Below are 26,133 nucleotides of genomic sequence, written 5' to 3' on the forward strand. Positions count from 1 at the left end.
TTACACCCCAGCCCATGCCCCTTTATACAATCACACCCATGAGTCACGGAAAGCACAACCTGTGCCCCCTCCCCCCACCGCCCGCGGCTGTCAATCTCCCTGCTGGAGACTTGCTAGGGCTTCCGAAGCCTGGCCAGTCTCAGGCAATAGCTCTCGCTCCCGGTCAGCCAATCCGCCCCCCCGGGTTTTCTGAGCTGCCGGCCCCGCCCCATCCCTGCGGCGATTGGCGAGTGCGGCCGGCCGCAGCCAATGGGCGCCGTGGAGTGCTCAAGTCGCCGGACCCGGCTGGCAGCGCCTTAGCTGCCGGAGGGAATAAGGGGGGATCGGCAGCACAGCCCGGTCACTTCCACGAGGAGGCTGCTTGGGCTGGTGGCTCCCTGACAAGCTCCCGCGTCCTGCTCGCTGCGGAAAATGCGAGTCTCCCGCCTGCACTGACTTCCCGGGGCAGCAGCAGCAGCAGCAGCTGCCTAGCCAGGCTGCGGGGGTACCTGCTTCCCTCGCTCTCAATGTGACTGCTCCTTCCCCTCCGCCCAGGAATACCTTGCGGCGCTGCCCAAGTCCTGCTCCTGCGGGGTGAGTGGGGGTTTGTCTGCGGGAGGCCGGGCTGCTTTGCACCGGGGTCCCCCGTCTCACCCCGGGGGGCGGCGGGCAGGGGCGCTGGGGAGGATCAGGCTCCCAGGTCTTTCTTATCACCTACCAGTGGCTCGAGAGACTTAATTAGCTGACTAGGACCATCGTGGCTACTCCAGGTTCCTCGTTGCAGAAGATCAGGCAGGAACCCCCTGAGTTGGGTTCATTAAACTGATGCCTTCAAAGGGGTGAGCGTTCGGTGTCTTTCTTTTTTATAAACGACACTGAAGAAAAGCCCAAATCTGTTACTCATTAACATACCTGGGGCTCAGGATGCGGCGCAAAGTTGTTAAATTTGGCCTGCGGACGCAGGAAAGCCAAGCAGCTCTTGGTTTGCCTAACCTGGCAGCAGTGGGGGGTTGCTTTTGTTGGGTGGGGGAGGAGGCAATGGAAGATTGTCCACAAACTTGACTGAAGAGCCTGGATGATCCCTGCTTTGAAAGAGAAAATCGTCTGGGGTCTGACACCAGTATGAGTTTAGTTACAGTTTGCTCACGTAGGATCTGAACTGGCACTTCAGATGCATGTGATTATTAGCATCAATGTATGTGTGTGCCCTACATGCAGAATAAAGCAGCAAAACACAAACAAAACAAGCTGTGAGGGGACGAAAATCATAAGGGGTTTATTCCAGGTATTTGCCTCTGTGTTATGTTTTACGTTTGTGTTTAGCTCTAAACGCAGAGCGACATGGTTGTGCTTACATTTTATCTTCACATATGTATACGTTCTGCTAAACAGAGGCAGTATAGAAATTAGCATTACCTGTGTGTGTGTGTGTGTGTGTGTGTGTGTGTGTGTGTGTGTGTTTATACCCATTGTTTATTTATACATTTGTAGCGTGGAAAGCTCCATCTCTCTTTATAGTGCCCAAGACTATAGATGGATGTGAGTTGCAGTGTTTGCCTGACTCAGGCTCCAGATGTGTGAGCTCAGCTGTTGCCTGTCAGTTGGGTGACAACTGGTCTTTTTCCACTAAGCCTTTGCCTTCTCCATTATCCTCAAGCAAGTGTCAATGTTTTAGTTGTCTTCTATTATCATGAGTGTATTTCAGTCCCAAGGGAGAGAGCAACCTTGTTTGGCTATTCTCAGCAGTGTCTCCTTCCAGACTCTCTTCCATAGGGGGAAAAAGACTGAGAGACGTCGGAAAGGCAGCCCTAACTTAAGCTAAACATCCTGCCTCAAGAGATCTTTGAAGGGGTGACTAATATTTGTCAAGCTTTTTCTTCTCAAACAATATTTACTCCCACTAGGGGATTTTAAACATAAACAGCAACCATTTATTTTGCGCTCTGGTTGGGTTCATTTCAGTGTGCCTTCAGTGTGGTTTCAGCTTACCGTGTCTGGATCTGGTCTTGGACAGGAATCTGTCATTGTACCCCAGCTGGGGGCTGAAGAAAACAAAATAAAGCACTCTGCTAGTACCGGTGTCTCTAAATGCCATCAACTGGAGAGTCAGGAAACTCTGTGGGGGATATTTTACAAGCTCTCCAAGAATGTTTATACAGAGGCTTTAAAGGTTAACAATGCATATTCCCAACATGTTCAAACTAAAAGGTGTCAAAAATAAATGGCTAATGTTACACCCAATTAAATTTTCAGTGCTTTGTCATGAAGCTGAAAACTACATCTTTAGTTCACAATTTTACTTGTCAATCGAAATGTCAGAACTGACAGTTCTAACAGCCAAAGCCAAGACAAGCTAGAAGAGTTTATCACATTTTGTAATCCAAGGTCTCTGGGGCCATTGTTGTATAATAAAGGATGCTGCACTGAGTCACTCTGGTCACCTGCATAAAAATTGTAACATCAGCGGAGGGAGGAGGGAGGAAAAAGCCCTTACAGGGTTAATAGCTGAACTATTAAGATTAGAGTCAGATGTGGGTAAAAGCAACAAGGGAGTCTGCTTTTTTTTTCCCCCTAATATCCTGTAGTCTGATAACTCTGAAAAAGGTAGTTGTTTTAAAAAAAAAGGTTTTAATTTAGAATTTTTTTAAAAAATCAAGACTAAATCTGCATAAATAAGAGATGATGCTAATATGTAGGAAGGCTGGGAAACAGCTAGAAAATTCCAATCAAATGTGTAACACTAAACTGTGCAAGGATTTTTCATGCACAAATAAAAGAATTTTATTGATTTTTTTTTTTTTTTTTTTTTCCCTCCCACCTTTTCTAAATAGTCCATTCTCTATCTTAGTGGCGCAAAGGATACACTTCGGTGTTTGTGAAAGAACAGTCTGTGTGCTGGAAACATAGTTTCTAGCAGACTAGTTAATTATACCCTTTAATAAAAGTGATTTAGAGTATTTGCCTTCTAGATAATAAAGTTTTGCAAAGGAGAAAATGTAAATGTTTGCAAGAGTATAGGTGATGTTTGCTGTTATACTTTCATAATTTATAGGTAAAAAGACGTTTGATGACTTGGCACACAAATGACCTGGAGTCTCATAAGCTCAAGAATCTGGTCTGTCTACCCCTGTGTTTTTAGTAAGAGATTGAGTTTGGCATTGTTCATTTAATTGGTGTATGAAAATCAGATGGGTTTTTCTCCATGACTGTTTTCCACTGAAACATTGCAACTTTCATAGTATAAACTTGTGTGTGTCTCTGCTTGATCCCTTCCTGATGCTTTGGATCAAGATACAAAGATGAAAGTATTTTCCCAACAGCATGGAATTTACATAATATGGTGATGATGAATGTTGTACAACCGCCTAATGCCGAACAGTTAAACAGATCAGCTTCAAGTAAACACAAGAATTCACTAGACAGTGTCCAGGCAACTGGTGCTGTGAAATATGTACAATTACTGAGTTAATTTTTTTGCAACTCTTTAGAAATATATGAAAAATATTTTTGACCCCTTGATGTGGTCTTTCACATTTAACTTACATGGCCTACAGGTAAAGCATCAAAGCCTTTGCCTATAGGCTCATGAAAGAACATTCTCCAAATGTTTATTACATTATATATTATATTTCAATAATAAAGCAATCACTTCATAAATATTGAACAGTATCATTCTATGGTTGAGGGCTGTGTAAGGTGAAGGAGAGTAACACAGTATTGTTCCATTGTTTGTGAGCAGGCTACCTAATGATCACATGCAGGCCCCCTATTTGGTGTGGGGTGGCAAAGGGGCAGTTGTCCCTGGACCCCAGAGATTCAGAGGGACCTGGAGCTACCAGCTGATGTATTGCTACTGCAACAGTTGTGGCAGCCAGACCCCTGAGCCCTTTAAATCACTACCACCAGGGCACTGCACCCATCCATGTGACTCTGAGAACTGGCTGCCTTGGGCCCTGATCTTCCAACCGAGGCTCTGTCCCTTCCGGGGCACAGAGCCCGGCCCCACCCACACCTTGCCTGGGGGCCCACAGAAGCTGTCAGCCCCGTCTGTTCACATGGCTTTCTCATATCTTGAATTTATAACTTTCATAGAAGCGCAGTGCCACAGTATTTGGCCTGCTTAACCAAAATTAGCCAATGTTTTTTGTTTCCAGTCCTTCCAAATTGAGGTAAACTTGAACATAACTCTTGTTCGCTAGTATATTCTGGTTATAAACCATGCATTGTTGGGCCCAGCTACTGGGAACGCACAGGTGAATAGCTCTTACTTGCATGTATAAGGCCATATCTACATGTCCAGTGCTCTGGCTATGCAGCTGAACGAGTATTATGCAGCTGTGCCACTGCAGTGCCTCTGCTGAAGACACACTGTGCTCTCCATTAGCATAATAAAACCACCTATGTAAGTGCAGAAACTGTGTATGTGGGAGAAGTTCTCCTGCTGACAGAGTTCTGTGCTCACTGGCGCTTATGTCACTGTATCTTATGTCATTTGGGAGGGTGTTTTTTTCACACCCGAGTGACATAAGTTGTGCCAATACAGGCAATGTCTACACTATAGCTCAAGTGCTCATAAGTTGAGGACTTAGCGTGGAAAGAACCAGCTTTGAAAGAGGAGAGAGCGGTACCTCTGTGTCCACCTTCTCCCTTTCCCAACCTTCTGACTGAGCAATGGTGGGACAAAACATGTTTTACAAGTTCTAGCATGCTGATGTCATGACACTTCTGGCAGAGATACCTAGATAAACTAATCAGATCACTTTACTACTTGCCAAAATGATACTGTTTTTCCAGAGACTGCTCTTTTGTTGCTGATCCATATTAAAAAAAAAAACAAAAAAAAAAACCCCTTCCAATTATTGAAAGAGAATCTCCAGAGGTCTGTAATAATTTGTTGTATGTTTTCGTACTGTTTGCTTGTTTAGGTTTTACTCTAAACACATTCAACACACTTTTTTCTTTAGCCTCTAGAAAAGTGGAATGATGGCTCAGTGTGCATTGATTAGCCTTTTCAAGGGTTATTTTTCTGCAAGAAAATTTAAAATATACACACTGAATTAAAAATCTCGAGACGGAGGCATGAGCCAGCACAAACATTTTAAAATACTTATGTAAACGAGCAAGCAACTGTCATTTACCTCTTCTTGGAACTCTGGTTACAAGGCCTCGTTTGATTTTCAAAAATTGCCATAATGCTGGTTCATAATGTTCCTGAAGAACAACTGACCAATCAAGCTGTGAATACTTTTCTTACCCATGAACCTGTGGTAGACAGTCGAAGACAAGCCTTTCATTTGTAGTGGATTACACATAAAAGGTGGAGCTGTGTTATTTCAGTTGTTCTGGTACTGAACTCCTATAATCCTGTCTAAGATTTGTGTCTAAATTGCTTAAACAATTTCAAGATAGGGCTACTGTAGCCCTAGCATAAGGGTATGTCTACACAGCATAGTTATTTCAAAATAATAACTCTTATTTCTCCACAAAAAAAAAACTATCCTAGCATTTACAGAATAATTTTGAAATTGCTGTTGTTATTTGAAAATTGGTAACCCTAATTCTGCGAGGAATAGTGCTTATTTTGTAATAGGCATTTTGAAATATATGCTGTTAAGACAGGGAATAGTGCCTGTTTTGAAATAGTTATATTAGTTATTGTTGTCTATTTCAAAATAAGAGCTGTTTCAAAATAGGCACTGTGTGTAGATAATGTATTTCGAAATAACAAAGCACTGTTTTGAAATGCATTTTTGTGTATAGCAGTGTTATTTCAAAATGGCTATTCCAGCGTAGCTTATTTCAGAATAAGGCTGCTATGTAGACATATCCAGGGTATGGCTACTCTGTGGTTTCTATTTCAGGATACCATTGTATTCCAAATTAGAAACCCTGTGGCCAAACACCATAGTTGAAATACTAGGGCTATTTCGAGGGTGGTATTTTGTTCCCACTACCTTTTGTTGCACAAGAGGTAGTGGGAAGTTTTGAAATAGGCGTGTACTTCAAACTCCAGTGCAATGTAGCTGGCACTGGGTTCAAAATAACTTCCGCAATTTGCGCAACACAAATTGAATGAGTTATTCTGAGAAAAGACTAGCCCTAGCCCCAGAGTCTGAAGATTTTAGCAATAAGCTGACAAAAAGTATTGGAGGCCAAGACCTACAAGCATGCTTCACGCGTAACAGTTTGCCTCAGCTGAGGCACAGATCCCACGGCTTGCAGTTATGGTCTTTGCCTTTAGTAATAATTCTGTATGAAATGTTTCCAATTATACACAGTATTGGCAGCATAAAGTAACTGCATGCCAAAAAGCACTTCCAAGTGCCTTCCAAGAATTGGATTATGATAGCTTTTTCATTTAAATAAAGGGTGTTTGGTTTCTTGTGGTGTTTTTCTAACCAACTTTTTCAATTTTGTTTTTATAATCTTACATCAAACAGCCACAATATATAACATGATATCAGAACTTGGTTTCTCTGGCCATCACCTTCCAAATCTAAGTGCACTTCTAGCCTTTGCACCACTGCAAGGAAAAGTCAGTTGTCCATATTGAACCAATGGCTCCTTAAAAATCAATGGCATGTTACAGTCCAATGTGCTGTTTGGTTTTTAAAAAGAAAAATATCCCCTAAAAATATGTTCAAGTCCCCCAACAAAAATTCTTTTTTAAAAAGGAATCCATATTACATTATCATCTTCATATCCCAAGATGATGTGTTCTAAGTACAGCTACATGTAGATGTTTAAAATACAGTACAGCACTGTAATACTGGATTCTGAGCTCTATCGAATATATGGAATTCTTACACTGTCCCATGATTGGGCACATTTTTTTTTCTAAAGACCTCACTGTTTCTGTTAGTAAATGAGTTTTTTGTAATTTTTTATATTTAATCAAAAACTTTAAAAGAATCTGCAGAACTATTTGTAATTAGATCTTTAAAATGACCCATAACACACAAGGTATTTTTTAATTTTTTCCATGGGAAAGCGTAAAATATTTGCTGTGTTGGTGGAACAGTCTGGTCGAAATGTTTTATAATGGAAGCACAAACTTCTTTTGACACTGACACGATAATTGTGCAGCTTTATCCATTACACTCTGATGTTATCTTTACATTAATTAAGTCCTTTTGTGAAAGCCTAGTTCAGTGAGAGATTAGCCTAGTCACACAGTCTCTCTCTACCAGCTGAGCACACTGACTAGCCAGACAGCTGCTCCTATCCATGGCCCGGTGTGGTAATGACACAAATAAGTAGTAATCTATGGTACAAAAATTGAAAGCTTTTTTTTTTTTTTTTTTTTTTTTTAAAACCTTTGTGTGTGGGTCACTCATCTAACAATAAAAACTGGTTTTTGTGAATATACTAAGAATGAGTAGGCTATATTGAGAGCAAACTTCTACACAAGTTTTAGGGACCTTTCTTCCTGCACTGAAACAGCATAGAAACTAAGTAATTTTGCATCTCAGAAGTGCATGAATTCTATAGACTTTATCTGTGATTAGCCTAAATTCAGGAAAGTTAGCCCTTTTGAGGACCAAATTTTCTTTTTCTTAGTAAAAGTATAAGTTTCAAGAATTGCAACCATATTTTTCAAAACTGTGATTAAAATACCACACATAGTAGTAGCTAAGAAAAAAGTTCATTTTTATGAGAGTGCCTAAAAGATGTGCCCTGTTCAGGAGAGTGTGTGGGTGTGTGTGCATATATACAAATTGCTAATCGGGATGAAGCTTGCTCTGGAATCTTAATAATGAATTTCAGGTGTTTCTTATCGGAGGATACAGGCATTTCATAAGAATTTTGAACAGCTTTCTGCTGTTTTCTTAGTCATAATGATCATGAGGATAACTTCGTTTGAACAGCCCTCTGACTTGTTTGCAAACTTGGAGAAAGAATCTAAGTGATTAAATATGGAGTTCCCATTTATCCTGGGGCCAAAGTGATATAGCACTTTTTTTCTGTGAAAGGAGGAAGTAAAATATACAGAGGATATGCTTATATTTAGCAGAATTCATCGTGTAAGTGTCTTTGTGCTCCTTCTATTAACCTAAACAGCTTGCCAGGCTAATAGCCAACAATGTCCACAAATATATTGAAAGTAAACCAGACATTCCTCTATATTGAGGTACTGGAAACTTTCTTTACCTTCGGATTTTAAAGGTATTGATCATTAAATTGCCCTGATCTTCCCACCCTCAACAACTCAGTGCAGATTTGAATCAGAGTGGGCACTTACTTTAAAATACTGGTTGACTTAAAAATGATGAGCTGCTTGGATGAACATATGATGGGTCAAGACCTCCTGGAGACTGTCATCTGATGTACTGAAACATGAGCCTTTTTCCTGGAAGCCTGCGATGGTGTCCTGTTGAGCCCAGCTCATCAGTCTGTTATAGCCCTGTCCCTGTTGTCTTGGCTGCACCCCCAAAGCTGCAGACACGTGCTGTAAATAGTGCAGTGTGAGATCATTTCCCAGCACTCAAGTATATAGCCCTCTGGGAACTGAACTCCAGATGAATCCATCTGACTCTTTCAGGAATTCCACACAGAGTGAGCACATGAAAATCTGTCCTATTTCTCAGTGTAAAGAGAGATGCACAGACTCCTTGCCTTTCCCCCGGTAACAATTATTTTCAATGGATTAATTAATAAACAAAAGTGATTTTATTAAATATAAAAGGTAGGATCTAAGTAGTCATAAGAGAGAACATGGGGAGCAAAGTAGGTTACTAAGTAAAACAAAATAGAACATGAATATTTAGCTTAATGCAGTAAGAAATTGGTTGCATGTTTCACTCTCAAAGTTGTTGTAATAAGCTTTTTTTCCCCACAGACTGGAAAGCCTTCTAGCCTGGATCCAGTCCTTCCCCGACTTTAGTCTTAGATACTTCCAGCAGTCATCTTGGGTAGGATAGCCAGGGAGAACTGGCCACCAGCATTACCTCACTCCCCACCCTTAAATAGATTTTGCAGAAGACAGGAGCCCTTTGTGTTCAGTCTTAACTTTCTCTTTCCTTTTATGAAAAAATACAGCCTCCAAGATGGATCCCAGCATCAGGTGATGTGGCCACATATTGTGGTAGGAGCACCATAGCCTTTCCCTAGTCTTACAGGAAAACCTCATGTCCATTCCCAGATCATTGTCCTGAGTATTGGGCCATTATGGACTGGACCATTATATTATTAATGGCCCTCACCTAGCATGACTTATGACTCAAGTAACACAGGTTTATACTTCATATTTCTAACTTTAAGTTTAGGAACGATACATGCACACAAATGGGATAATCGTATTCAGTAGATCACATGAGATATCATTGGAAAGGTAGTAAAGTATCTTGCAGGAAATGTAGTCCATTGATGTCATGTGCTTAAGCATATTCCCATAAAGAACTGGGAATGCTTTGTCACAGGATGTTAAACAGCAAGCAGTGATGTCCTCAGGTGACATATATCTAGAATGGATTATAACTGTGAAGGAAGGTAGTAGTAAGGTTAACATGTACGAAATGTGCAGACACTGAACCGAACAATTGCTTAGGTAAGCTAAATATCCAATGTGGTGAGTGAGAAGATACCTCTCGGGATTGGCTTGTGCATTTCCTGCAGCAAACCTCCAATTCCACTGATGGCACTCAACACCTCCAAGAAGGTGTCCAGTGTCTTGTGAGATCTTGCCCTGGAAGAGAAAAGGCAGTGTATGTGTAGGCATGCCATCAGTGGGACTTGGGAATTGCATATCTCCAGTGGCATCCGTAATGCTGCCTTCTGCTTAAAGTGAGGAAGAATCCTGTATAGTTTTGGAATGATCATGAGGAAGACTGGGAGCTGATTTATTTTTGTGGGCATTAAAAATAAAGGACCCTAGTAAAAGCAAGGCACAGTGCTAGAAAAGATAATGCAACTTCTTTCATTTAGCTGTTGGAACACCTTTTGTTCCTGATTAATGATTTTATTATATTGGCTATGGCTACACTAGCCCAAAACTTCAAAATGGCCACGCAAATGGGCCTGAGTGAGCCATTATGGGGAACAGCTTTCCCCTAAAAGAGCTGAGCTATCACACCCAGGATTGCCATCTCTGTATGACTTTGAGGCTGGGTCTACATGTGCCCCTTCCTTTTGAAAGGGGCATGTTAATGAGCAGGTTTGAAATATGCTAATGAGGCACTGCAGTGAATATGCAGCACCTCATTAGCATAATGGCAGCTGTGGCGATTTGAAAGTGCAGCTTTTCGAATTGTGTGCTACCCATGGAGACGGGACCTGCTGAAGGGACCCCGCCCCCCCCCCCCCCCTGTTTTCGAAAGCCGTTCTTATGATCACCAGATAGGAAGAAGGGCTTTTGAAAACTCGGGGGGGGGGGGGGGGGGGGTCCTTTCGGAAGGTCCCGTCTCCATGGGCAGCGCGCAATTCGAAAAGCTGCACTTTTGAATTGCCGTGGCTGCCATTATGCTAATGAGGTGCTGCGTATGCATTGCAGCGCCTCATTAGCATATTTCAAACCTGCTCATTAACATGCCCCTTTCAAAAGGCAGGGGCACATGTAGACCCAACCCGAAAGTCTTGTGATATTTGCCAGATAAATACCTCTAGCTCTAAATAATGAGATTTTTTTAAATCCCATAAGTCTTTGGGGGCTGACATAAATGTTGAGTATTTGGGCTTGGCAACTACTGTGTATCCAAAGCTTTCAGACTTTATTTGACTGGAGCCTCTTCCCTGGCCTTCATTTTGGTGTTCTCTATCTGTTTTCAGTTCACAAACTTCTGCTTTTTAACTCTCCCCATGCATTGTGGTTGTAGGAATCCTGTTGGCAGTTTCCTTTTAAACACCCAGGGCTTGATTTGCCTCTGCCAAAGACGTAAATCGGAGTAACTACACTGGAATTAGTGACAGTAGAGCTGTGTAAAACTGGGTCTGAGTGTCTGGCATCTAGTTACTATGTTAAGTGTTTATGGTTAATCTATAACTGCTTAATGCCACACTGTGACTTGGTCATGCAAATATTAGTTTCCATACTTCTGTCATAAATAACTGCTAGTATTAATCTGGTAATTGTATGTACTACAGGTTGAACCTCTCTCATCTGGCACCCTTCGGACCTGACCAATGCTGGATGAGGGAATTTGCCAGACCACGGAAGTTCAATATTGCCTAGCAGCATTACCAACACTGCCACTGCTTACTGGGCTCTTAGAAGATGTTTAGGGGTAAATTACAGCTCAATAACAGCACAGAACACTGAGATCCAAGAGTGGTGGCTATAAACAAACTTGCTGGGACCATGGGAAACTTGGCCACATTTACAATAAGCAGTTGTCTGGCTGACCAAAATCATGCTGGAATATGGATGTTGGTGGATGAGAGAGTTCTGGATTAGAGAGGTTCAACCTGTACAACAGTTTCAGAAATTAACACTTGGTACTGCAATATTGACCCCCTGAAGTAGTCACTGTACCAGGATGTCATCCTGCAGAAAGTCATCTTTACATATGTCTGTGGAGAGTTAGTTCTGAAGGAGGGAAATTCTTTTGCATCTGTGCTGGAGTAACTATGCCTGCAGTTGTAACTCTCTGCATATTGTGCCTCTATCACTTTATGGCTATGTCTATGGTAGCACCCGCTTTTCGAAAGGGCGATGCTAATGAGACACTTTGGCAGATGCTAATGAGGCACTTTCTTGAATATTCAGTGCCTCATTAGCACAGTGCTGTCCACAGCAATTTGAAAGTGCTGCTATCCAATTGCATGCCGCCTGTGTAGTCAGGGGCCTTTCAAAAGGGCCCCCCAGTCTTTGAAAGCCCCTTCTTCCTGAAAACCAAACAGAATAAGGGGCTTTCAAAGACTGAGGGGTCCTTTCGAAAGGTCCCTGTCTACACAGGCAGTGTGCGATTTGAAAGCCACACTTTAGAATTGCTGAGGCTGACATTTATGCTAATGAGGCACTGCATATTCATGCAAGTGCCTCACTAGCATCTGCTGAAGTCTCATTAGCATCCCCTGTTTAAAGGGCGGGGGCTAGTGTAGATATAGCCTATTAGTTTTCTAACAGTTTCATCGTGAAACTAATCTGGGTCAGGAGTGATGGAAAACTATTTCTGCCCAGATAAAACTGTTGCAGTGTTTGCTGTCTCCCGACATTCATAAATTTGGTGGTGCTTTTTTCACCTAGATTTCTCTATCAGTGGAAAACTTGTTTTCATCAGACACTCTCTGAGCAGCTAAACATAGAAGTGACTGACTACAAAAATCTCACTATTGCTATAAGTTTTACTTGATGCCGGTATTTGTGTACTTTTTGGCAGTAGACTATGACCTCAATAAAGCATCAGTACTCAAATCACTGACTGGGATTATACACGAAGGCTATAAAAAATCTGTTCATGCTAAGCTATGACTTGTGAATGTGTGTGTTTAAAAACACTCGCCTCATTCATTATAGGGGATTCAAACTCCACCACTAGTTAGTTTTTGAAAACTAACATTGCATTCCTCACCTAACTGGAACTTTGCTTTGATTGCCTGCTCTGCAGTTAAAAAATAATAAAAATAGCTTGTGATGTTTGATCTTGGAGAAGATCTGTTGGTTTATTTGAAAAGTTTTTTTCTTCTCTAAAGCAGAAAATTACAAGTAGACTATGGCATGAGAGGCAGCACACAGTGTTGCATCTTATTTTATTAGCGTTAAACTAAAATTTGACATACAAACCCTAGAAAATTCATAATACATTATGCAGAATATTCTCATTCGGTCCTTAAGTTTTGACATAGTCTAGACTATAGATTGATGTTAGGTGTAACTGAATATTGTACTTTGCATTTTCCCAGCAAAAAAGTCTTAGGCCTGAGCAGCTATTAATTAAATGTATTTTAAGACTACCAAAACACAGGAAATGCCAGGATATGCTTACTGAAGCTTTCAACACTATCCTCAACTAGGTGCCACACAACTGAAGTTTGCCCTTATGATTAAATGATTTCCAATTGTATGATCTCTAGTTGTATGAAGAATATTTTCGAACCTATATTTGGTAATGGGTTAGTCATACAAGGGAAAATCCTTGTGTGCCTAGGCATTTTGTCCTCTGAGTAAAAAGGACTCTCATTTGTTGACAGTGCATCACTATTTGCTGGTATTTCGTTGCCTGGAATTGCAGCATCATGATGATGGTACCTTGACTGAGTTGTACACACTGTGGTACATGCAGCAGAACTTGCAGATGGCCCCTTTGGAATGTAGTGATGGCAGGGAAAAGGGATGTGCCAGGTGCAGGTGAAAATTTGTGGATTTTGCTTCTGTTTTTTGTAACAGAAAGGGACTGAGTGTTTCTGCCTCCTACTTGCTATCATGATTTTATTTCTTCAGAATTCATTAGCGTGCTTAATGTGCGTTACAGGAGACCTGCCGGATGACATAATTAATTCTAGACATTTTGAAAACATTACCCTACTCTTGTGACTGAGAATCATGCATATGTATTAAAAATACCATTTATTTGGTCAGCTATGTGGAGGGCCACACACGTTCACAGGGGTGTAGTAGCCAGAGCTCATATTACAGTTTGTGGTGCTTGGCACCTTGAAAGTCAGGCTGCAGGTAGCATGTGTATGTTTTGTGGGTGTAATGTAGGGAAGTGAGGTTTGAAAATATGACCCTTAAAACTTAGTTTTATTTTATAATAAATGTCAGCTCAAAACTTCTAACCAAAGCCAACAGACTGATTTTTATTACAAAGTTTACTGAAAGCACATGCTACTTAATTAGTATTAAAGAAACCTTGGAGTATTATGGAGTGGAGACTTAGTTTTAAATTATCACAATAAAGATGATATATTTGTTTGCACTCCAACCACGAACAAGGATATAAATGAATTTTGGAGCTGCAGTGCCTAGCATTATATATAATACCTTACTTCTATGTGTACTAGGGTGACCATATTTCCCTAGCCAAAATACATGACACTTTGGAAAAGCAGGGCAGCTCCCTGGCTGCCCTATTCCTTGAAGCACAGGGAAAGGGGTCACAGCAATGCTGGTGCAGTTCCTGAGCTCCTGGAAGCTGGGAACCAGGTGGCAGCCACACCCCACTGACAGAGCCCCCTGCTGGCTCCCTCTCCCGTGTGGCCAGAGAGCATGTTGTTATGTGGTCTCCAGCCAGCAGCTGCTCCTGCTTTGTTGGGTGGGGGGAGGTAAGCTCAGTAGGGGGCCTGAACATGGGACAGTTTAGCCCCTTTGTTAAAATAAATTGGGGCGCCTTCCCTGCACCCAAAATATGGGGCTGTCCCGGCCAAAATGGGAGAGGTGGTCATGGTGATATGCCCATTTCATTCTAAATGGGCTACAAACTTTTTTTGCTAGCACAAACACTTCAATAAATTCACTCCAAAAAGCATGTGGTCTGAACAGCACGTATCATACGTGTACTACAGATACAACACAGCAGTATTGTGCCCCAGTTCCTGCAAGGAGTGATGGAATCATCGATCACAACAAATAGTCATTTCTTATGCCTCATCTTAAAGAGAGCGAGTCCAACAGAAATTTCTGTACCCTCGACAGGGTATTGCTGCAGTATTGTGCTAACTTGGAGAACCAAGACCTACTACATCACAATATGAAATTAGCCTTTGGAAGTCATTGCCGCAGGATGATGTTGAGGCCATATATTTATCAGCTTTCAAAGAAGGATTAGGATGCATACATGGATAATAAGAATAGCTAGCGCTGTAATAGTTAATGTCTAGGTGTTGGAAAAATATAAAACTTCAAGTCAGCACTTATTCCTAGTGGTTAGAAATTGATTTTAGGATGAGACCATCCCGAGGGTGGACAGATTTCTTCACACATGCACTAGGGGGTCTCTTGTATCTTCCCTGTAAGTATTGAGGGGCTGGTAGTTGTCAGAGAGAGGATAAGGGACTAGAATGGACTATCAGTCAGAATCAGTAAGGCAAATCCTATGTGAAAGTATTTCCTGCAGCACCCTGGAGGAAGTGACTGTGATAACAGGTGAGAGCATGACCTGTGATAGTGCAACTGTTAATTTTTGATTTGATAGCCTGGTTGATCTTGGATCACATTTTTATTGCACTGAAAACTTCATTCTTATCTATCCATCTGCTCCTGGGATGAGATCACACTAAGGAAGTCAGCATGAGGTAACTTTTAAGGGCTACGTTTAGTTACATAGTTCAGCAGAGTTTAATAAATTATAGATTAACGACTTTGTGTCTTCACTCTTTCCTCAAGGCTCCATTCTAAAGTATAATCAATTTCCTGTGTCCTAACAGTCAGAACAAGTGTGTTTGTGCATCATGAAAAAGAACAATTGTCTGAAAGTGTAGCGAAAAAGCTAGAATATATGGCTTTGACTGGAAAACAGAGTATCCCCAATGCAGTGCTGTTGAATGAAGAGTCCCCCTCAGTCAAAAATAAACAAGGAGGCACTAGATGGCACTCTTAAACTTGGAATATTAACAGAGAGTAAGCCGTGCTAGTCTATACACTATCAAAACAAAAAGCAGTCAAGTAGCACTTTAAAGACTAGCAAAAGAGTTCATTAAGTGAGCTTTCGTGGGACAGACCCACTTCGTCAGACCATATCCAGACCAGAACAGACTCAATATTTAAGACAGAGAACCAAAAACAGTAAGCAAGGACGACTTGGAATATAACCTTACTTAGTTTAGATGTAGTAACAGAGAGGGAGATGTGCTAGTCTATATACTATCGAAACATAAAAGCAGTCCAGTAGCACTTCAAAGACTAACAAAATAATTTATTAGGCGAGCGTTCATCTGACAGACCCACTTCTTCAGACCATAGCCATACCAGAACAGACTCAATATTTAAGGCATAGAGAACTAAAAACAGTAATCCAGGTGGACAAATCAGAAAAAAAATTATCAAGGTGAGCAAATCAGAAGGTAGAGTGGTAGAAGGGGGGAGGGGAAGGTCAAGAATTAGATTAAGCCAAGTATGCAAACGAACCCCTATAGTTTAGGTGTAGTGTTACTTAAGTGAGGCTGGGGACTTAGGGAAATGCACTACCATTTTAAACTGTTCCTCGTGGTGGGGAATTTAAAAAATCTGAACCTAAATCTCTTCAGAGACAGCTGAGAATTGTCCCATAGAGGCCACAGAAGAATGTCTAACCCAGTTTCATATAGTTTATATGACACATTTTAAAATAAGCAATAATGAACGTACACTAGTGGAATCAACAAATGTCTAAACCTAGATCTAACTTGGGAAGTCCTAGAAACCAGTAAATGTAAGCCTTGTTTGGGAGTTTTGCCCTTGACTTCAGCGTGAACGTAACAGTGTAAATGGTCTGAACTCTTTAGGGAGATGTGTGTAGACTCTGGGATACTGAGACACATTACTTAAATCGTAAGAGTGCATGCAGGTTTTCCTAGGTCTTTCTGTAGCTGTGGGGAAGAGATGCTTTTTACACTGTCCAGCCATGGATTTCCTTATATATCAAACATGACTGCATATGTGAAGTGGGAAGGTTCATGTGCTGATTTCAGCCAGTTACACAGCACCACTCAAACCCTGGGCTGAGGCTGAGGTGGCAAACCCTATAGACAGTAAAGGCCTCTCCTTGGGTATATTTATCTTAATGTGATCTGTGCTGTTTTTAGTTGATATTGTGCTCAATTACATTGATATTAATGTGAAGAGATAATCGTTTGCTGCTATATAAACTTTGTACCTGGGGAAGATTGGGCAGTGGGGTTGGGGATATGCAAATTGTGAGCTTTTTGGTCCAGCTCGCAATGCGGGGTTATAGAAAAGTGCTTCTTCAGTCTAGTTTTAAATGTCTCGTGGTGGCATTTCTATCCGTTGTCTTGGAGAAAGTGTTCCACACTCTGTGTTTTCAAGATGAATGTAGGAGAAAGAATTCCTGAAACTTAAGAAGTGATCTGTTTAGCAGGAACAGGCAGAAACTAAGTGCCATCCTAAACAAACCCTTTCCATTTCTTCTTTTGTACAATGGACATCCTCTACACCATTTTCTGGTATTCACCCAAACACTAAAATTACACGTACTTGGTGACAGTCAGTATTGTCCCACATACACACAAACAACCTTCTGGTCCATGGTTTCCCAGACTGGGAGGCGTGCCCCCCTGAGGGTACATGAAGAAATTCCTGGGGGCGGGGGAGGGGGTGAGGTGACCAAGGCCCCCCCATCGTTCTTGCACACATGAAGAAAGATCCGGCCTTTGCTTCCAGCTCTTGGCGCCTACTATTTTACATGGGTGACCTGGTACAGCCACTATAAAAAACAGGCAGTTGGGAGCTGGCTGCCTTCTGCAAATGAGAGTGAGTGTGGATTGTGGGGGAGGAGGAGGATGATGGGGTTAGATTGGGGGCTGGGAGTGCCTGGCTTTGTGAGAGGGCAGGGGAGGGGCTCGGGTGGCTGGCTTGCAGGGTTTGCAGGGCTCGGGCATCTGTCCAGCTTGTGGGACTTGTGGAACTCAGGCAGCTGGCCCTGGCAGAGCACGGCTTGGGCTGGTGGGTGGGTGATTGGCCCTGGCAGCTCAGGGCTCAGGCAGCTGGCTCAGGTGGCTTGGGATGACGGTAGGTGCCTGGCCCTGGCAGCATGGGGCTCGGGTGGGTGGTTCAGGTGGATGGGCAGCTGGTCCCAGCAGTGCAGGGCTCAGGCAGCTGCCAGTGGGCAGGTGGATGGCTGGCCCTGACAGCTGAGGGGCAAATGAATGGCTGTCCCCGGTCGCGGGGGCTCGAGCGGGCAGCTCTGGCAGCACAGATCTCAGGTGGGTGGGCAGCTGGCACAAGCCGCTCTGGCAGCTGGCATGGGGCTCAAGCAGCTGGCCAGCTGGGGCTGCACCAGGCAAACACAAGGGACCAAAAAAATTATTTGTGCTTTATTTTTAATTTTAAATAACATTTTTATATCAAGCTTTGTGTTTATTTCAAATTACAAATTGAATTTTTTGTTAAAGAGGTGGGGGGGGTGAGGGTTTCTCAAAAATCAAAAGGGGGGCATGATGCCGAAAAGTTTGGGAACCACTGTTCTAGTCAGTGTTTAACTTAGCCATTCCTTGTCAATTGTGTGTGTGGCGGGGGGTGGTTTAAGACTTTTCTTCTAAATAAATCCTCTCCCACCTCATCCACACTTGTGGTGATTTGTATTATTCTTCTTTCCTCTTGTTCAGGTGATTGAGAGTGTTGTGTTACCAACATACATATTGCTAATTTAAGTCTGCATGGGACTAGTATTTCCTTCCTAACCTCTGACATGATAGAACAGTAACTTAGATTGTAAGCTGTGTTTGTACCGCGCTAAGCGCAGCGGGTCCTGGTCCATTCTAGGCACTCTAGTAATGCAAATAATAATTGCATCCCCAAAATCACAATCTAATTTTCTTTGCATCACTTCATTAATAGCTCCTCTATGACATTCCTTACACTGTTACCTGTTGGACTTCTTTCATATCTGTGTACTACCTTTTCACTGCGCGATTACCACCCATTTTTCTAGATGGAATCCATTCGTTTTGTTCCCATGCCTCCTGTATATTCCTTGTATTATTTCTCTTCTTGCCGCTCTTACTGTCTTTCCAGCTTAGGTTCAGAAGCGACATTAAGCTGCTCTGGAGGGTCACTCCGTAGGAGTGAGCTTCATTGACCTCTCTCTCTCTATAAGGTTTTACTTGTGTGGATCCTTTACGGTATCAGGGCCTTAACGTATGTGGGTTTTTTTACTCCTTCAATCAAATAATAAAAAAAAGTTATGTAAAACAGGATGCCCCAATGCACACATCTTCCAACAATTTGATATCTTGTTGTATATAATTGTTCTTTGGTTAATTTTCAATCCTTGTGACAGTGCTTTTTATCCAGCCCATTTCTCACTCTACTCAACCTCCTGCCCCGGTAAGTTTTTGTGAGGTGGCATGTTATTTGTTTTGCTAAAATCCAGATATAATATATCTGCATTCTTTTAAAACACTAGTGTTAGTTGACAAGATAGCAAGCTTATCTCCTATAACCGTCTTCCCCTGTTCCACTGTTATTTAGGAACTTAATTTTTTTCTCTGATTTTTGTTTCATTATTTTATTATGAAAGTAACTTTACTACAGAGTAATTCATGGAAATCTAAGGCTGGATGAGGCCTTGAAAAATCATCCAGTCCAGTGTCCTGTGCTGAGATAGGGCCAAGTATACCTGGATCACCCCTGATTGGTGGTGTTGTGTTGAGGATTCTAGAAGCTTTTGAAGCCTATTCCAGTGCTTAACTATCTTTGTAGTTAGAAAGTTTTCCCCAATATCTAGCCTAAATCTCCTGGGCTGCAGATTAAGCTGATTACTTTTTGTCCAGCCTTCACTGGACATGGAGACCAGTTGATCACAGTCCTCTTTGTAACAGACCCTAGAATATTTTGAAGACCATTATCAGGTCCTGCATCAGTTCTTTTCTCAAGAGTGAATAGGCTTATTTGTTTTTAAATGTTTCCGTGTAGGTCATATTTTTTTAAACCTTTTAGCATTGTTATGTAACCTGCATGCCTTCTGGCTGTGGTTCGCTGTCCTGTCTAATGGCAGAGACCTCTTAACACAGAGAGAGAGAATGAGTCTGCTCTATAGCATTAGCTGAGAGCTAGCTGGCTTTTAACTTTTGTGGTAGAGGCTGGTGCACTAAGCTCCAGAGGTCCCCTGTTGTCACCTGTCCATTGGCATTACAGGTAGTCTTCCCTGAACTGTCTCCAGTTTGTCCACATCTTTCCTGAAGAGACGCACCCAGAAGCAGCTACAGTACTGTTCCTGAGGCCTCAGAAATGCCATGTACAGTTGGACAATAAAATCCATCCCCAGTCTTAATACACGACTTCTGTTAATATACACAAGTGATATTGAACCCAAATGATATTGGCCTTTTTGCAACCGCACTACATTTGTTGACTCTCATTCAATTTGTGATCTGCCATAAACCCTAGTTCCTCTGCTACCATGTAGTAAGATGTTGCCTGTTGTGTCTCTTAACTTTTGTTTCCCCCGGGCTATATTGAACTTCACCTTATTTCAGATGACTACACCCTTTTGTCAAGGTTTATTTTGAATTCTGATTTTACCCTACAAGTTTCAATTTAGTGCATTCCCACTAGCTATGCTAAATCAAACCCCAGACGATGGACCCTGACTGAGTCGATCTTCCAGTAAGTATAAACATACCCCAAGATGCGTGCAACTCTTCCCAGTTTGCTGTTACTTGCAAATGTTATAAGCATACATTCCACTATCCAAGTCATTAATAAAAATACTGAATAGTATTGGACTTGGGATTCACTCCTGCAGGGCCCCATTAAATATGTGTTACCAGTTTGACACTGAACCACTGATAACTACTCTTTGAGTAAAGTCTTTCAACCAGTTTTGCACATACCTTGTAACTTCATCTAGAATGCATTTTCCTAGTTTGCTGTTAAGGAAATTGGATTGGTTTGGTATGATTTTGTTCTTCACAAATCCATGTTGGCCGTTATAACCCTATTATCCTTTAGGTACTCACAGATTTGATTGATTATTGAAACAAAATATTAAACATTTTGACCGGTATCAAAGTTAGGCTGACTGGTCTATAATTCCCAATGTCTTTTTTTTTTTTTTCTTTCTTTCTTTCTTTTTAAACATAGCTACCATGTGTGCCCTTAAGTCCTTTGGGACTTCACCCATCCTCTGATACTTGATGATTTTTTTTTTAAGATTGCTTCAGGTAGTTCTTGCTGACTTAAATACCTCTAAATTAAATATTCTTCAACCTTTTTTTTTTTTCTGTTATGATTTGTATTTCTTCTCCCTTATTAATACTGACTGGGTAAAACATCTGGTCATAGTTAGTCTTTTTAGAGAAGACTGAATTGAAGTAGGCATTAAATTCTTCAGTCTTCTTGATGTCGTCTATTATTAGCGCTCCTTCCCTTGAGTAGTGGGTTTACATTGTCCATTGCCTTTTTTCTTACTTTTAATGTATTTATGGAACCACTTTTCATTGCATGTTATGTCTCTAGCTTAGTGTAACTCAGTTTGTCCTTTAGTGTTTTGAATTTGGCCCATGTTTGCTTGTGCTGTCCTTCTCTACTTGTCATAAGCAATTTGTCCCAGTTTCCATGTTTTTGTCAGATTCCTTTAATTTCTCTTAGGCTAGGGCTACATTACAGCAGTCCTTCAAAACAATTTCTTTTGGAAGATCTCTTCCAAAAACACTTCTTTTGAAATATCATGACCACACACAAAAAAGTGAATCAAAAAATTGATCCACTCTTTCAATGGAGAGCAGCCACACCCCAGCTGCTCTTTTGAAATAATGGGCCAGAAAATGCTCCAGATCAAAAAATCTGGTGCCGTGGAGCACTGCCCTTTCGGAAGAAGGGCATCTACCTACTTTTCTCCTAAAGAATCTTTTGGAAAAGGCGCTCTTCCTCATCCAGGAGCAGAAGAGAGACGCCAGAAAAGGTGCCGTGTTCTTCTGATTTAATATCTTATCTTTAATGTGCCACAAAGCTGATGTAGGTATGGAATCAAAATGTTAACTCAGGACAGAGTAATCTCCTTTAAGTGAACATAGAGTTTGAAAAGCTGTACGCTTCAGTCTGTGCCTATTGGGTAAGGCCCTGAACTGCAAAATCTTTTGTGATGAGCACTGAGCTCATACCAGGACTCAGATCTAAGAAAAGAACGTGTGATGTAAATTTACTGTACATCAGTATTGTCGATCCCTGGCATTCTAAAATTATGAACTGGCTTTTAAATTTCCTTTAGGGGTGTTTCTTTCATTCACTTTTCTGGTTTTCTGCTTTTAGGTTTATGGTTTCAAGATTTCTTTTATAGCCTTGAGAACTAACAACTGCCTTTTTTGTAATTTGTGTTTTAAATGCAAGCTGAAATTCTCATGAAATCTTCCAGTTCTAGGAGTTGGCATGTGAAAAGACACCAAATATTGTGAGACTTGCTGTAAAATCCTGATAAGTGGCCAAAGTGAAATATTGGGCTTATTAAATATCATAAGGTGTTCAGAAAGTGGTGGGATTCTGAGGAGTTGTGAATTGGGGGAGGGAAGATGTGTTGACTGTAAGGTTATCTCTAGACTGCAGGCTTCTGTCAGAAGTTTTCTCGACAGAGTGCATGTCCAAACTGCAAATCTGTTGGAAGAGATCTGCCTGTTGAGAGCATTCTGTCAACATCCCTGTATACCTCATTCCACAAGGAAGAAGGGATGTCCCAACAGAGGGGGTTTTTCCAGTATTTGGCCCCATGTGAACAGGCCAAATGTCAGAAAAGCCTCTCCCGACAGTTTGTGTATCTTTTGCTGACAGTTTTTGGTGATCTACACACAGCCTAATACATAAAAAGGCTAGATTTTGAATATGTTTTTATTACCGTAAGAAGCAATAAGTATAGGATCTCATCAAATGAAGTGCAACTCTGTTTTGTTTTTTTTTTCTTTAAAGAAAAGACTCTCTCAAAAATGATACTTCTGTCTCACAAAACTTACTGTATAATCATCTTGGAAAACATACAAATGAGCTCATTCTGTAAAGTGCTTATTAGCTTGCAGTCAAACTATAACAGGTGCCTATGGTATCCTTCTAAGAACTGGAGTTGGGCCTTGTGTGTGACAGTTTTCAGTGAAAAACATTGTTCAGACCTTACGCTTTGTTCATTAGGCAGTCACTTGGCATGGAAGTTGCTGTAGAGAAATATTAAACTGTGAGGAGCCCTGCTTCCCTAGAAACTCTACAAGCCATGTCAGGTCGAAATGTCTGAGTTTTATCAGATGGCAGAGAGCTGTAAACTGTACTCCTGATTCACAAAGAAAACATGAATGCAAGGAAATCGTAAATGGGGAGGGGACAATGATGGGGTATATCGTAGGAGTCAACACTCTGAATATAATATTTCAGCAGCAAACTGAAGAGTCTCCTAGGATTTATACCTTTGCCAGCAAGTATTAGTTGTCCAGACAAGACAGTGTATATAATTATCTTCTTGGGCTTGACCTGTGTGTAACTTCAGCTGCTGGAAATACCTCTAAGGGAAAAGTTTGTTTTACACTGTTTTAAATAAATACAAATGCCAGCTTTCACAAGCAAGAGGGTGATAAATAATTGAAACATGTTGGCTTGATTAAGGTATAACCCTTAAGACACTTCCTTACACGATCTCTTTAATGCCTTCAAAAAGTTTCTCTGGCTTATCGCTTTCTGATCGTGTCTGGCAGTACGATATGTGCCTGAGGGGACTACAAACTGTTCTTTCAAAGTCTTATGCTATTATTCCTCACAAGGCTATATGGATCCTATAACCTATCTCCAGCATCTGATTACATCAAATTGCTGTTTCTTTGCGCACACATGCAGATGTGAGAATCTGGAAAAGCATGAAACATTTTCAGGCCCAAACTCAGTGTTAATGCAAAAGGGAAAAATTGTGTGTGTATTTATGCAAGCAACAACCTACGCCCCCACCAAATTTTACTTTCGTACAAGTAACCTTTAAAACAAAACTTTTTTCTTAATTGTGTGTATTTAAATGTGGGCAATACATGGTATAAACCATAGTTTAATCTCTGATTGGTAGAACTTGGTTCACATCAGTCTTTGTTTTTGATTCTGTTCTTTCACCAAACAGAAATCTGACTCGTAACTCAGATATGCTGATATTAATTAATTCAAATTTAATTCTGGGATCAAAGATCATAGTGTCTTCCCAAGCATTTGCTCCCATACATCGTTCACGGAGTTAATTGTAGCACTTTGCAGGTCTGGCCACCCAGCTCGTAGTAGTTTCTAGTTCAATGAGCTTTATTGATAGTCCAACAACCAAAACATTTAGTATCTGTTGGACTCTGGAAAAGGGAGTTTAAATGCCAAATTCAAATAGTGACCTAAAGAGCACACTAGAGGGTTTTAAATGCTCAGGATACTGTATAACTAGAGCTGGTTAGACTCCTTTTAACCAGTGCTTTTTTTTTTTCTAGAAAAAATGATGGTGGAACTCCAAGCCCCAAACTGCCCTTTCTCCCTGCCCCCTCCACAGGAACTCAAGCCCCAATCCTCCCTCTGGCTCCCAGGCTTAAACCCCTCCCCTGCAGACCAATCTGCACCCCCTCTTGCCCCTAGCCTTCACCTCCACCAGCCCCTCCTGCTCTAGATGAATACGCTCCCCCCAGCACCAGGTACCCCCAGCACCAGGCAACCCCAGCCCACATGGGGATGAAAGTGCTGTGCCAGGCCTCTGGGGCAGTGCTGGGCCCAGCCGCAGGTGCTGCATTGTGCCCTGAGGCCTTTCCAGGCCCCAAGGCTTGGTCCTGAGGCTGCGCCTGGCCGCAGGCACTGAGGCAGCACGCACCGCACCGCACCACACCGGACCACAGCAGCTGGGGCAGTCACAAGTGGCAGGAGCTGTGCGGCTCCCAGGTGGAGGTCAGTAGCCAAGCCGGGGCCCAGCTGGAGCTGTGCATGTCTAGAGTAGGGGGAAGGGCGCTCAACATATGCGGCTCTACTGAGCCGAATTTTGGCACCCTACCCCCCACTGCCCTGAATGGGGAGCATAGCCCAACTGCCTGCCAAAGTGGCGGCGCTGGGGAAAAAAGGTGCCGGAACCCCAGTCCATAGTGTTCTGGAAGATAAAATGGCCTGCCTTTAATCCTGCTATCCTACCCAGTATTTTGTCATCTTGGTGGAAAAAAAAAATCAAGCTCTGTTCTGAAAACAGGGCCTTTGCCATGTTCATGGGAGTTGTAGAGAGGGTGTCCCATGTCCCAAATCTCCTGTGTGGGCTGAGCTACCTAGCTGGACTATGTAGCTCGTGCTGCACCTCGATCTCCTCTTTTGCTGAGCGTCCATGTTGCATCACACCAGATGCATTCTTGCTGGAGAAGCTGGCTCAAGAAGGAGAGTGGGAGCATGAGGCATGGCAGGAGCATTTCTGACTCAGAACATTTGGTTTCAGCTGAAAGACTTTTGGTTTTTGGGTGTTTTGACTTTTCAATGAGAACTGACATTTCTAGCAGAAAGCAAACACTTTCTTACATTGCACTGATTCCCCAGCCCTGGTGAGGGGGGCGTGTTCAAAACACATTGCCTGAAAGCTTTTGATCCACCCTACCTATGTCTCAATTAGATGTCACTCACACACAGCTAACTGCCTCAGCTCCATGGGAACTGCAGGGCATAAGAGAGAATATGCTGTAGAATTGGAAGATGAACCTTTTCCAGTAACCTTGGTAAACATATCTTTACTCAGGCTAGTCCATAGAGCACATGCAGCTACAACTTCCATCTGGTATTATTTATGACTTCCTCTATAGAAGTGCGTGCTTGCAGCTCCAAGAGCTAGTACTGAGAAAAACTTAGACACTGGGCTACATTCATTATTGGTGAAAGAACATGCCACATTAATTTCAGCAGAATTGTACCATGACTAAATTTGCCCCTCTGACAGAACAATCCCAACTGCATTTCTGAAAGGCCTTCATTACATAGGTGGTTAAAGGTTTTATTGAGACTTTGGAGCCTGCCTAGGTACATTTTTGATCCATTCTTCCCATTAGTTTGTCATGGAGCATAATTACTTTCAGAGGTTTAGCATGATGCCCAGTGCTACAGGCCTATTTTTGCCCTCAGGTAACTATTTGTCAGATTGGACTACTGACTTCATGGGAGCTGCTATGTTCCATACAACGAAGAATTTGGCTCAAAGGTTTGAAATGTCTATGAAAGTCAGTGGAGCTTTTGAACATGTCCTTACCAGAAATTACACTCCAGGGAATTACATAAGCAGCATGGCCAACTCATACTGTTCTTTGTCAAGTGACTAGATTGTGGCTGGGCTGGAACCTGGTCTTGTGATGACACGAGAAACTTCAGTCCTAGCAAAATGGGGCCAAAAAACCAATCAGCTCTGCAGTAGGCAGTATAGCCACCTCCTTCCCTTTTCCCCCAGCAAACGAAAGGAATTCTCACAGGTGCTGCGGGGGAAGCAGCTAAAAATCCCAGCAGCACCCCATCACCTCTGGGACAGGCCAGATCCCTTTTTTTTTTTTTTTTTTTCCCTCCACTGCTGTGCAGCACCTGACCTGGGAAAGGGCAGAGAGAGGTGAAGAACTCCTGGA

General features: G+C 42.0%; 1 protein-coding gene across 5 annotated transcripts in view; it reads left to right on the forward strand.

Annotated features, from left to right (window-relative positions):
- The first annotated feature begins 326 nt into the window (after window positions 1-326).
- Window positions 327-26,133, forward strand: part of PRICKLE1 (prickle planar cell polarity protein 1) — a 101,943-nt gene continuing 76,136 nt past the window's right edge. For all 5 annotated transcript variants that reach the window (XM_075014436.1, XM_075014453.1, XM_075014407.1 and 2 more), the window contains exon 1: window positions 327-573. The gene's annotated coding sequence lies outside the window, so the exon portion shown is untranslated. The remainder of the gene's footprint in view (window positions 574-26,133) is intronic.

This window comes from Carettochelys insculpta, chromosome 1, assembly GCF_033958435.1.
Source record: "Carettochelys insculpta isolate YL-2023 chromosome 1, ASM3395843v1, whole genome shotgun sequence".
In the NCBI taxonomy this organism is placed as follows: Eukaryota; Metazoa; Chordata; order Testudines; family Carettochelyidae; genus Carettochelys; species Carettochelys insculpta.